Source organism: Aedes aegypti, chromosome 3 (assembly GCF_002204515.2).
Source record: "Aedes aegypti strain LVP_AGWG chromosome 3, AaegL5.0 Primary Assembly, whole genome shotgun sequence".
Taxonomy (NCBI): domain Eukaryota; kingdom Metazoa; phylum Arthropoda; class Insecta; order Diptera; family Culicidae; genus Aedes; species Aedes aegypti.
This window is the reverse complement of record NC_035109.1, coordinates 94,493,733-94,508,004: the sequence shown is the minus strand read 5'-3', so window position 1 is coordinate 94,508,004 and position 14,272 is coordinate 94,493,733. Positions and strand designations below refer to the sequence as shown.

The 14,272-nt window shown below is 43.7% G+C and overlaps 1 protein-coding gene and 2 long non-coding RNA genes across 10 annotated transcripts in view; all 3 read right to left on the bottom strand.

Annotated features, from left to right (window-relative positions):
• Window positions 1-14,272, bottom strand: part of LOC5564645 (casein kinase I) — a 206,014-nt gene that overhangs the window by 63,287 nt on the left and 128,455 nt on the right. The gene's annotated exons all lie outside the window — the stretch shown is intronic.
• Window positions 543-1,095, bottom strand: LOC110679205. Its single transcript, XR_002502302.1, has 3 exons — window positions 816-1,095; window positions 654-749; window positions 543-593 (listed from the first exon to the last, which is right to left on the bottom strand). It is a non-coding gene; the product is annotated as an uncharacterized LOC110679205 (long non-coding RNA).
• On the bottom strand, window positions 7,125-7,681 carry LOC110679206. Its single transcript, XR_002502303.1, has 2 exons — window positions 7,236-7,681; window positions 7,125-7,175 (listed from the first exon to the last, which is right to left on the bottom strand). It is a non-coding gene; the product is annotated as an uncharacterized LOC110679206 (long non-coding RNA).

Here is a 14,272-nt window from a genome sequence, read left to right as displayed (position 1 = left end):
TACAAAAAAATTACAAATCTTGCGTAACTTTTCAAAAGGATCTTTCTAACATTGGGAGGCACTCTTTATTTACTATCTATATCTGTTGCGTTTTTTGTATGAAACGCTAATCAAGGACATTGCCTTCCGATCTATAGCTATAGTATCGCACTGTTATAATCAAAAGAGCGAGAGAGGGGAAAATCTCTCATTGTTACATAGATCCTTTTGAAAAGTTGCGCGAGATCAAACGCATATTACCAATAGGGCGATATTCAAAACTGAAAAGGCAATAGATGGCTCTTTTTCAGTGATAGTAAAAACAAAATCCTGAAGTAAAGAAAGCACCATGGAAGATGAACTAAAAACAAAAAGTTATCTATTCACTCCTAATCTCTACTTTTTCGATCTAGTTTCCTAATTGCTAGTTGTTGAGGAATATTTGAATAAAACGCTGATTCTCGTTAGCAGCAGCTACAAGCTGAAAGATAATTATTTATTACTGATTGGAGGTCATTTGGTATAGTTAAAGTTACCACTTACAATTTCAGTGTATTTATCGAATTTAACGAATATTCCTAACAATAGCTTTGCTTTTAACTGGTTTTCACCGGCTACAAATGAAATATTGAATTAGGCAATTGAAAAAATATACAAATATAAAAAAACCTCACTCCTTGAATTGAACACGGTAATTTGACTATAAACTACTTCTGAGTGTCCAGCGTAGGTTAGAATTCTAGTGGTGCTATGTGGTCCAAACCTAAGACCTGAAATTCACCAAAATCGTGTATAAATTCATTTATCCACTTCACATCCACCTGTGCATTGCACACCTGCCACTTATGCTTCCGAAAATCCAAATTCTACGCTTTATAATGTAAATTTTCCAGATATATATAAATTTGTGCCACGCACTAGAAATCACATCGTCATTGCATCGATACGTATAGGTACTTTTCCTGGGCAATCTATACTTGACGTTTCTACATTTGTTCTCCCGTTCCGTCAGGCGTTCGCTCGTTCTGCTTTCGCTCTGGCGGGGTTGCCAGTTTCGCAACATTCTCCCCCCTGGTGGAACCCTCGATGTCTTCGGTTCCAGCACCTTTCGATATCTCAAGGACCGCCAGTTTCGAAATAGACTTCCTAGCAGGAGCATTTCCGGCAGTCTGTACGATCGCCTGGCGTATACGTCCATCTGCACCAGTTAATACCTCGAGTACACGTCCGCGTACCCAGCCATTCCGCTTAGTATCATCTATGACCAGAACCAGATCTCCGGGTTCGATAGGTTTGACTTCATCGAACCATTTTGTGCGTTTGGTTAGGGTCGGTAGGTACTCCCTAGTCCAGCGCTTCCAAAAAATATCCAGATATTTCTGGATTGCTGTCCACGAACCTTTAAGAAGAGATACTTTGTCTACCGTCTGCACCATCGGCAAACGGACTCCTGAAGAGCTGCCCAATAAAAAATGATTAGGTGTCAATGCCTCCTGCTCCATTGAGTCCAGAGGCAAGTAAGTTAACGGTCTGCAATTCACTATCGCTTCTGCTTCCGCCAAAAAGGTCAATAAAGACTCATCGTCCAGTTTCTGGGTTCCGTTTTGAATAGAGGTCAAAGCAACTTTAACTGACCTTACCATTCTCTCCCAAGCACCTCCCATGTGTGGGGTGCCTGGGGGAATGAATTTCCACTCAGTTTGAGTACTGGTGAATTCCGTAGCGAGTCCTTTGTTGATTTGCTCTCTTAGAAGACGGTCAGCGCCATGAAAGCACGTAGCATTGTCGCTGTAGATTTCGACGGGACTCCCACGTCGACAGATGAATCGGCGAACACTTTTGATACATGATTCAGTAGTCAGTGTGTGAACTACTTCCACATGAACCGCGCGTATCGTTAAGCATGTGAATATGGCCACCCACCGCTTCACGTGACTGCGATTGACCTTCACCATCAGAGGCCCAAAATAGTCTAGGCCACAGTATGTAAAAGGACGTACATAAGCCGACATCCTAGCACCTGGTAGAGAAGCCATCCGTGGTACAGCAGGTTTGGATCGACGTATCTTACACAGTTGGCATTGATTGGATACCTGCCGAACTTGGGTGCGTAGTTGAGCTATGTAGTAACGTTGCCGTGCTTCGTTGACGACAGCTTCATTATTGGCGTGCAATAATTTGCGATGAAGATCCTCGAGCACCAACATGGTCAAACGATGCCTCTTTGGGAGGATTACCGGGAATTTCATTTCGACTGGCACATGCTGAGCTGCACTTATTCTGCTATCCATACGCAAAACCCCGGCTGCGTCCAATATCGGGGATATTTTGTGAAGAGCACTGTTTTTTTTCCAGTGGTTGGCGCTTCTCAATTGGGAGCAGCTGATTATTGGTCAAAGTAGCTAACTCGTCGGCGTACGATTCCCATTGTACCGCACGAAACAAACATTCTTCTGCCCTTTGGTACTCAGGCTGTGTCAGATGACCGATCTCCCTCTCTTGGCCATTGATCGATAATCTACAATTGTTCAAAAACCGGTAAACATAAGCCATCACGTGCTGCATCCTTTTCCAAGAAGAGAATCTTTTCACATCCAGCAATTGTTCTGGAACTCGTAACTGACGATGAGCATAGCAGGCCCGTATTTCGTCCGTCACCATTCCAGGTGTCTTTTTCTGTGGCCACTGGTCTACAGGGTAGCGAAGAAAATCTACCGGTCCACCGTACCAGATGCTTTTCTTGTTGAAGTGTGGTCCTGAGCCCCATTTCGTTGCCTCGTCAGCTGGATTTAGCTTGGAAGGAACCCAGCGCCATTCTTCACGATTAGATTTCTCCAATATTTCACCCACTCGAAAAGCAACAAATGGGCGATACTTTCGGGGATCTGCGTATATCCAACTCATTGCGACCTCTGAATCACTCCAGAAAAAAAATCCTGTGAACGGGTAGCGAATGTCCATCGACTACATATTTAGCCAGCCGTACTCCCAAAACGCATGCCATCAGCTCCAGACGGGGAATTGTTACTGGTTTCAATGGGGCCACCTTGGTTTTTGCTGCCACGAATGCCACCTCGGCTGGACCATAAGCAGTAGATCTCCGGAAATACGAGACGCTCGAATATGCTGTCTCGCTCGCATCCACAAATGTGTGGATTTCTAATGTTGAAAGATCTCCTGAAGAGAAGTAGCATCTTGGAATTCTTACACCGTCGATGTCATCTAACATATTCATCCATTGCTTCCATCTTTCAAACGTTCCGTCACTGATTCGTTCATCCCAACCAGTTCCTTCGCGCCAGGTGTCTTGTAGTAACACTTTCCCGAATACCAAGTACGGCGCTAAAAACCCTTGAGGGTCGAAGAACGACATGACGCACCTTGCTAGCTGGCGTTTTGTTGGCCTGATGTTGTTCTCTCGTAGCTGGGCAATGTCTTCGGGCATTGATGTGTTGAATCGGAATTCGTCCGCTCTAGTGTCCCAAAGTATTCCGAGAACCCGTTCCGATTGCTTTTCTAGGCCAGAGTTCAAATCGATGATGGTTTGTTGCTCTACTTCTCCAAGTTGTTCTAGGACGGCTCGTTGGTTACTACACCAATTCCTAATTTCAAACCCACCGTACTTGTGGATTGCCTTCACCTGTGCAGCAACTCGGGCAGCTTCTTCTATGGTTGCAAAGCTGTCGAGGTAATCATCCACATAGTGGTTGTGGACGATTCCTTGCACTGCTCTAGGGCATTCAAGGGCGAACTGGTTGGCATTCGTGTTTTTTACAAATTGCGCTGTGGCCGGGGAGCAAGTTGACCCGAAGGTGGCTACGTCCATCAGGTACGTTTCCGGCGGTGATGTTGGGTCGGCTCGATACACAAACCGCTGTGAATGGCGATCTTCTGGTCGAATGCGTACCTGGTGGAACATCTCTTTAATATCGGCGCTCACTGCTACCGGATGTTGTCGGAAGCGAAAGAGTACCGTAGGGAGAAGCGTCATTTGATCGGGCCCTTTTAGGAGCATGCTGTTCAATGATGTGCCATCAACCTTCGCTGAAGCGTCCCATATGAGCCGGACCTTTCCGGGCTTCCTTGGGTTAGTTACAGCTCCAAGCGGTAAATACCACACGCGACGAGGATCACCGCTATTGAGCTCCTCGGGTGACGCACGATGTGCGTAGCCTTTCTGCTCGTACTCATAAATCTGCTTTCGAACATTCTCGTTGAGCATTGGATCCTTCGCCAGCCTTCGCTCCAGGCATTGAAGCCGTTTGACAGTCATTGGATAGCTGTCGGGAAATTCGAAATCATCATATTTCCATAACAGACCCGACTCATAACGTTGATCCATCCGTTTTGTTGTTTGCTCGAGGATTCGAAGGGCACGTTCCTCGTCCGCGGAGATTCCGGCGCCGGCCGGTTGTATTCCAACTTCTTCTAGCGAAAAATATGCTTTCAACGTTCGGTCCAAATTATCACCTTCAGAACACTCGCAAACATGGTAGTTAACCGAGAGTTGTCCTGCATCACGATGGCCTCCGTATACGCACCAACCAAGCCTTGTCTTGACGGCTGTTGGACCACCTTCGCACCCTTCCTTAACCTTTAGTGGAACGGCCAACTTCAGGTTATCGACACCGATTAGCAACTGAGGTGTCACGTTGTGGTACTCTTGTATGGGTAGACCTCGCAAATGTCCAAATTTATCAGCTAGCTGCTCGATCGGCAAACTTTGTCTGGGCAGTTCGAGCGACTCCACAGTTCCTACCTCTGACATAATGTACCTCGGTGCTTGTTCATCAGTGCCAGAGATTTCTATTGTTACTCGATGCGAATCATTCTCTTCTCTTGTCACATTGCCAGTCCATTTGAGACACAGGGGATGTCGGTAGCCCGTCACTTTAAGCGTCGCTGCCAATTCCCGCTCGATCATCGAAATATTGGAGCCTTCATCGAGGAAGGCGTATGCAGTGACCTTCTTTAATCCACTGTACAAAACGACGGGAATTATACGGAATAACAAAGATGGAATGTCTCTGTTGTGGAAATGGTGATCAAGTGGTGCCGGTGCACTGGAAGTCGTTGCATCCTTCGCATTGGAATGAAGAAGTGGATGGTGACGTGTTAAGCAACCATTCACTCCACATCTGTTGCTGATTCTACAGGATCGTCGGCCATGGTTGTACAAGCAGGTGCGACAAAGGCCGAGGCTTTGAACTCTTTTCCAACGTTCATCGGTTGATAGTGCCTTGAAAATCGTACAGTCCCTCACACGATGTCCAGTTTTCTTGCAGACCGAACAATCAAAATTGTTGCTGGAATCTGCTGGTCGATTCATGCTACTCCTGGCAAATGTACTGCTAGTTACCCCAGCATCGGAATGCATAAAGGTCCTGTCGGGTGCCTTTCCTTTTTCGCGTTTCGTTAATCGTTCAATTTCGCTCCCCCCATAAGACGATACGCTGCACGCATCAGCGACGACTTCTTCCATATACTCGCCGAACGTTTGAAGATTAACCAGAGGTCGATTCTTCCGGTACGATGCCCATCGCATTTTGTACTCTGCAGGAAGCTTCTCAATTAAATCTTTCAATAGGGTTGGGTTGCCCAGGTGATCCAATAAATTGGCGGCGGTGATATGGTCACACAGAGTTTGAATTTTTGTTCCATACTCGATTATGGTGTCCAGCTTATCAGCCTTGGGACTCGGCGTACTTCTAACTCTCTCGATCAGCGACTCTATCAGCAGTTCAGATCGTCCATAGCGCATGCGGAGTGCTTCAATCACATGGGGTACAGAAGCAGGCAGAATTAGGCGACTTCGAGTAGCTTCCCAGGCTACACCTTTCAAACAGCGCTGCAACCGAATCATGTTCTCGCCGTCACTGTATCCACAAGCTTGCGTGGTATAGGTGTACTGGCTTATAAACACCGGCCAATCTGCCGGATTCCCAGCGAAGTGTGGCAAGTCACGTGGCAAAATTTGTCGTGCAGCAAGTTGTTGAGGTGTGGGTCCGAGTGATACCGGAAACATGGGAGCTTCTGGCTGCATCCGAATTTCGTCTTGAAAACGGACATTTTCGACAGGCAGCTCTTCACTGTGGAGTCCATTGTTCCGAATGTCTGCGGCAAATGTTACGCTGCCGTGACCGGTGTTGCGGGTTAAGATTTCTTGCCTTGCTCCACGTTCAGCTTCAGTAGTTTGCCCTAGGACGTTTTTGACGCCCTCGCTTATTCCATCGGTTGCTGAGTACGCTGCCGCTTGCTGTTGGTATTCGGAACGATTCTGAGTTTCTCCTGCTAGTTTCTGAGTTGATGAGGGACGACCGCTGAAATGCTTGGAAACTTCCACAGTTTTCGGATAAGCTCCTTTGCTTCCGGCGATCCGGTCCGGTACCGATGGTTGCCGTCGGTTTTTCTCCTTCTCTGTGAGGTAGAGCGTCTTGTACTGCTCAAGCATTCGTCGTAAGTCCTCTACGTCTTCGGCGGTCGAGGTCTGGTCTAACGGGCGCATTCCTGGGTCTTCCTCTCTCTTCAAGCTTTCGACGTACACTGGCATTTTTGCTGCTGGAGGTAGAGTGTTGGTCTTAGTTTGATCCTTCTCGGGACCCGTATTTCCAATCTCCCCACCGACCGCGCCTTCCTGCTCTCCGTGGACGTTTGAGGCAACTTGATTGACGGAACCAAATGGAATGTTGAGGTTTTCCATCCAATCTCGTATCTGCTGGTCAGATTTTCCTCTACTAACTTTGCTGCGGACGCTCGCTGCATCGTCCGCTATAGACGCCTCCAGAACCTCGAACTTCTTCCTGGTATACTCTGCTTCGATTTCGAGTGCTGCCTTTTTCTTCTGGATGGCTTGCTCCTCTTCGAGCCGCTGTAAATGTATTTGCAGCCTGGCCCGCCGACTAGCACTGGTAGAGGCTGAGCCCAAGCTCTCTACGTGGCTGGTAGTTTCATCATTGTCCCCTCGGGTTGATTGCTCTCCCACTCGACTCATGATGAAATTCTTGTAGAAATTGTTGAGGAATATTTGAATAAAACGCTGATTCTCGTTAGCAGCAGCTACAAGCTGAAAGATAATTATTTATTACTGATTGGAGGTCATTTGGTATAGTTAAAGTTACCACTTACAATTTCAGTGTATTTATCGAATTTAACGAATATTCCTAACAATAGCTTTGCTTTTAACTGGTTTTCACCGGCTACAAATGAAATATTGAATTAGGCAATTGAAAAAATATACAAATATAAAAAAACCTCACTCCTTGAATTGAACACGGTAATTTGACTATAAACTACTTCTGAGTGTCCAGCGAAGGTTAGAATTCTAGTGTTGCTATGTGGTCCAAACCTAAGACCTGAAATTCACCAAAATCGTGTATAAATTCATTTATCCACTTCACATCCACCTGTGCATTGCACACCTGCCACTTATGCTTCCGAAAATCCAAATTCTACGCTTTATAATGTAAATTTTCCAGATATATATAAATTTGTGCCACGCACTAGAAATCACATCGTCATTGCATCGATACGTATAGGTACTTTTCCTGGGCAATCTATACTTGACGTTTCTACATTTGTTCTCCCGTTCCGTCAGGCGTTCGCTCGTTCTGCTTTCGCTCTGGCGGGGTTGCCAGTTTCGCAACAGCTAGTAATTAACGTTTTTCATTATTTTCCATACGTTTTGGCAGTTCTCGACTACCATTCTTCCATGCGACTGTGTTGAAAGTTTGAGAAACTTGAGGATCCAGCGTAGCGCGATCGGTGAGTGGATTACAAACATCAGTGTCGCTGCTCGGCGGCCAGTGAGAGAAACTGAAGGTTGTTGTCTGTACTTTTTGTCGCTGGCGCCAACTGTTAGCGATTATGAACTAAATAAACAGTCGTTACCCTATTGTTATACGGCACATGCGTTGGTAATAAGAATAACAAAAAATCTAACAGAATTAGATCCAAAAAAATATAACATATGCTATTATAATTACAACAAAATTATTACACGATGTGTTTCAAGGATATTCTAAAATAACAAAATGATTGCATATTGTGTTACTGACCATAACTGATGTTGTTTATAACAAACGTACAAATGCGTGACAAATATAGCACATATTATTTTATAAATCTGTTACGATTGTATAACATTTTGCGGTAATCCGCTTCGCGGTGTACCATTTCGCGGTTGGTCATTTCGCGGTACGACATTTCGCGGTTAGTACCATTTGGCGGCATGTCAATTCGCGGTCAGTACCATTTCGCGGTGTACCGTTTCGCGGTTTAGACCGAGATGTTTCATCTATCTTAACAGTAAAATTTGAAGGTCTGCCTGTGTTTAAAAGAAGGGTAAATCACCGATGAAATTATTATTAGTGATATTTCCAACAATTTTCAGTGCAACTCGTAGGAAAAATCACACCGCGAAATGGTATAGTCCGCGAAATAGCATACCGCGAAATGGTACTAACCGCAAAACGGTAAACCGCAAAATGACACAAACCGCCAAATGGTACACCGCGAAATTGTTGACCGCAGAATGGTTTACCGCGGAATGTCGGACAACCATCTGTTACACAAAAATGTAACAAGCTAAAAACATAGCCATCTCATAAGAAATTTATATCAACTTCTGATGTCGATATAAAAGTGATATAATCTCGTTATGTGATTCTGATCGGGCATGTCAATTCGCAATAAAGGTCTGAAGGCGTCTGAAGAAAAATCGAATTGAATTTCGAGTCCCGAGAGCGTTTTGCCATTGATTGTAGGTAGAAAGTTTATCAGTTCACCTTGGAGATATAATTCCGTAGAAAATATGGGTATGGTGAGTAAATGTTAAGATTGTCACCCACACGGTGGGTGCAATCCAATTGATGTTATACCATACATAAGTAAGTTGCGTACAATTTGTTATACAGGTCCATTCCCACGCAAAGTGACAACATAATGGGCAATCGAACTTCACAGATTTGGATCAAATACAGTGCCCGTTCGATTTTCGCAACATGACAAAAAATTCCATGTTGCCTAAATCGAACAGTTGGTTTTATTAACCCGTATAGGCCTGAGTGAAAGCAAAAATACTGAAACCCTCACCGCTCAGAGAATTCCGAATGGATTCAAATGATTTTTTGTCAGTTCACTGGCCCACATATCTAGTTTCTAGAAGTGGCCAGAGGAACTCGGAAATATTCCTGTGGCCAGAGTTATTCCGGTGGGTCACTGGGTCAAGTCGGGTAAAAAAAAAGCTATTTTTTGGGACATGCCAAGTTACCTTTATTTATTTGCAATGACAATCATTTTAATTTGCATAAATCATTAAGATCTGACATTCAACTTTATAAATGAAGAGTTTTGCACCGTTTAAAATATACCAGATGTGGCCATTCGGACGTAATGCCTGGAAGAACCGGCTATAGATTTGTTGGATACTAATTCGTTTCAATTCTTGAAAAGTAGAAATCAAACATAATAGTGCACTAAAATGCATTCCCATAAGCTTCACACAGATATTCAGATACAAATTGGCCACTTTATCGTAAGTTTGAGGCGTCCCGGGACCCGAAAATGGTCATTTGTAGGATAAATCAAATGCAATACTCATAGTTATCCAATTCAATCGTTTCTCAAAAGGATTACACTGATGCAATTTTCTTTAAATTCCGTCATGTAGTGACCACATTACAGCCGATTCCGGAAAAAATCTGTGGCTTGAAATTTGCCTACCTCCAGGGGCACAAACGCACAGTACCCTTCTCACCCGACCTGACCCAGTGATCCACCGGAATAACTCCGAGCACATGAATATTTCCGTGTTCTTCTGACCATTTCTAGAAACTAGATATGTGTACAAGTATACTGACAAAAACTCATTTGAATCCACTGAGAATTCGCTGAGCGGTGAGGGTTTTAGAAATTTTGCTTTCACTCAGGCCTATACGGGTTAAAACTGTTATCGCCGTAATAATGATTCAAATTTACCTATTTTGAACATGGTAAGCCTCAAAAAGGCACACAGAAACATTGAGATTAACAAGATTGGTGACAACTCACGATCCATTTTTTTTGTACATGCATTTCCGTGTTGCCAAAATCTAACGGATACTGACGATAACATTGTTATACGTTAGTAGTAAGAATTTCACTTTCTCTGAATAGTTTTAAACGACCAGAATTTCAACATTTGTGAAATAAAATGAATAGAACTGAATTGAAAAAAAAAAAATTACCGGCTAGAGTAGTTAATTGATTCGTGGTGGTCTAAAAATTCTTCAAAATATCTAAAAGAAGAGCTTCAGGATTTACATTAGAAGAAATTCCTCCAGTACATTCCAGAACTAAATCAAAGGATTCCTCTAGGAAAGTTTCGGAAATTCTTCTAATTTTTTTCTTGGAATTTCTGTAGACACTACTCTAGTTACTAGAGTCTAGTAATTCTGCTAGGTATCATTAAGGTTTTTCTACGAGAAAATTGCTTCAAAAGCATCAGTAATCACAACCACAAAAGCAGCATTCTAAGAAATATAAGTATTATTTAAAACAACTTGGGCCCTTTTAAGTAGTTTTCTAATAATATAACTTTTGACGCTTCCACGATTTGTTTTTTTTTTTTTTGAGTTTCTTCAACCAATATCATAATATCATCGAAGTATTTTAAAGAAATAATTCCAGACTTTGTCTTTTTACGGCTGCTTGGGCACGTCAGGAGTTAATCATCAATATTAACCTCCTTTTCCCGAGCAGCCTAGATAGCCGTGTAGTGTCGGTAGCGGTTGTTTCAACTGGCTAAGAATTAACACTACGGATTGCCTGTTCCGGTGGTAAAAGTCCACCTCACAGGTGACCCCTAATTTATGGTGTGATGCGTACCGTGCCTAAGAATGAATGGTTAGGGGGGTCTAAATAAAACCTAACCGCAAACGGAGCCTGTGGGGTACCAGGGCGCCCTCCACAGTATTGAGTCCTTCCTGTGCTACCCGGAGCAATGGTGCAGGTGACCTTGTGTTTCTCCGAGATAATCGGCTGCCCTTCTTCAGTCTCTATCTTGAGGCTTAATAAGGGTGGGATTATGAATATGTTGACATTTAATTTAAATTATCACCTATATGGATTCGCATTATGCGTTTTACACAGTGTATTCTGTGCTCTTTCGCCTTTGGCGACTTTAAATAGATACCGATCTGGTTTTTTCGTTGCTGGTCTTTTTCGTGCTGAGATTGCAAAAAGCTTAATCCTGCCTAGTTTGGGTAGTGGCTACGGTTAGGTTAGCTCAGATCAATCTTCAGCATAAAAGAACAGCAACGATCAATCTTTGCAGACTCATGCAAAATGGTGCAGCCCAAGTGGCGCTAGTTCAAGAACCCTACTTTCGTAGAGGGAACTTCTATCTAGGTAACCTTGTGGACCCAGTTTTTGCTACTTTTAGCAAGCTTGAAATGGCAAACTCGCGCTCCATGCCCCGCGCATGCGTGCTCGTTAATAAAGCAATCGTTGCTACACTCATTTCTGAGTTAACTACCAGAGATGTATGTGCTGTCACAATCGATGTTTCTGTTGGTGACCTCAACAGGAAATACGTCTATTGTTCGGTATATTTACCACATGATGAACCATCCCCAACGGATGACTTCAAACGAGTTGTCGTACACTGCGTAACAAAAGGCCTTCCGCTGATTGTGGGCAGTGATGCCAATGCTCATCACATCATCTGGGGCAGCTCAGATATCAATTTGAGAGGCTCCAGTCTGATGGAATACTTAAGTAGTACAGACCTTGGATTACTTAACATAGGCAATCGCCCAACCTTCATGGTTTCTAATAGAGAAGAAGTGTTAGACATAACGCTCTGCTCGAATAGAATCAGTCACGAGTTGACGAATTGGCATGTATCCGATGAGGAATCATTATCTGATCATCGCTACATCTTCTTTGAACATTCAAATGTAACTGCGCAGACTTTGCGTTTTAGGAATCCCCGGTCAACAAACTGGGAACTCTACATTGAATTGGTTGCGACCAAATTTCATGGATATTCTCCGTCCATTGAAAATCCAAGTGATCTGGATGATGCCGTTGATACTACAACATCCTACATTATGGAAGCTTTTGAAGAAGCATGTCCTCTGCGGTCTGTAAAGACTACAAGAGGGACCCCATGGTGGAATTCCGATCTGACTAGACTCAGGAAACAATGTAGAAGGAGTTGGAACAGACGCCGTTCAGCTGGATCAGAGTCGTTCAAGTCAGCTCGCAAGGCTTACAAGAAGGCTCTTCGTTCTGCTGAACGATCCGGCTGGAAAAACCTTTGTACAAATGTTTCCAGTTTGAGTGAAGTCAGTCGGTTGAACAAAATTCTTGCAAAATCTAAGGATTTCCAAGTGAACGAAATTCGCTTACCTAATGGTGACTTTACTTCTTCCGATGAAGAAGTTTTAGAATGTTTATTCAATACACACTTCCCCGGATGTGTGGACATAGCATCTACGGATGAACCAAATGTCTTTTCATGTAGTTACGAGTCTCTGGCCTCGGCTCGCAGTATCGTAACTACTGAATCGATTCAATGGGCACTTAACAGTTTTGCTCCTTTCAAATCTCCAGGAGCGGATGGGATTTATCCTGTTCTGCTCCAAAAGGGATTTGAGTCTATCAAACATGTTTTGAAAAAGCTACTTGTAAGCAGTTTTGCTACCGGGTACATTCCCAAATCCTGGCGTGATATTACTGTAAAGTTTATCCCAAAAGGAGGACGTGCGTCGTATGAGGAAGCGAAGAGTTTTAGACCAATCAGTCTGACCTCTTTTCTTCTGAAATGTCTGGAACGCATTATCGATCATCACATCCGTGATGTTTATTTGGCAAACATGCCTCTTCATGTGAATCAACATGCTTACCAATCTGGAAAGTCCACTGTGACTCTTTTACACAAAGTTGTATACGATATCGAGAAAGCATTCGCTCAGAAGCAATCGTGCTTGGGTGTTTTCTTGGATATTGAGGGTGCCTTTGATAACGTGTCTTTCGATGCCATATTGGAAGCCGCACGAAACCATGGGCTACCTACAATGATTACCAATTGGATTCATGAAATGCTCAAAAACCGACATCTCTTCTCGACATTGCGTCAAGCAGCGATTCGAAAATTGAGTGTTTGCGGATGCCCCCAAGGGGGAGTCTTGTCACCACTTTTGTGGAATCTCGTAGCAGATACGCTATTGAGGCAACTCAATAATTGCGGTTTTCCAACTTATGGATTTGCCGACGACTATCTAGCTCTGATAGTTGGTATGTGCATAAGCACCCTATTCGACCTGATGCAAAGTGCTCTTCAGGTAGTCGAGAGTTGGTGTCGCCAATATGGCCTTTCGGTTAACCCGAATAAAACATCTATTGTTCTTTTTTCGGAAAGACGAAACCGCGATGGAATTCGACCTTTACGTCTTTTTGGCACTGAGATTAATGTGACTGATCAAGTAAAGTATGTCGGAGTCATTCTAGATTCCAAACTTTCATGGACACCTCACATTGATTTCAGAGTCAAAAAAGCTTGTATGGCCTTCGGTCAATGCAGGCGAACCTTTGGTAAAACTTGGGGCCTCAAACCCAAATATATCAAATGGATTTACACAACAGTTGTTCGACCAATATTGGCATATGGATGTCTTGTGTGGTGGCAAAAGGGCGAAGTGAGAACAATCCAATCAAAATTGGGCCATCTCCAAAGGATGTGCTTGATGGCGATGTCTGGTGCGTTCTCTACAACTCCCACGGCAGCGCTCGAGGCCCTTTTCGACGTTGCGCCACTACACATATATCTTAAACAAGAAGCACTTTCTTGCTCTTACCGTTTATGGGTACTGGATCTACTGGAGAAAAATCCAGTGAATCGTAGATCTACACACACTTCGTTGTTTCCACTTTTGGTGAATTGGGACAAAATTGTCCTTGCTCCAAGTGATCTCACAATTGCTTGTCACTTTCCTTACAGGACATTTACCACACAATTCCCTTCACGGGAAGAGTGGACGTCTGGCTATTTGGAAAGAAGTATATCAAACAATATAGTATGTTACACTGATGGCTCCCTTCTTGAAGGTAGAGCTGGTGCAGGAGTATATTCTCGTGAGCTAAGGCTGAATCAGTTTTACTCACTTGGGAGAAACTGCACCGTTTTTCAGGCGGAAATATTTGCTCTTATGTGTGGAGTGCAATCAGCACTTCAACAGCGCGTAATGGGTAAAGTCATATACTTCTGTTCAGATAGTCAGGCTGCTATAAAAGCTCTCGCTTCGGCCAACTC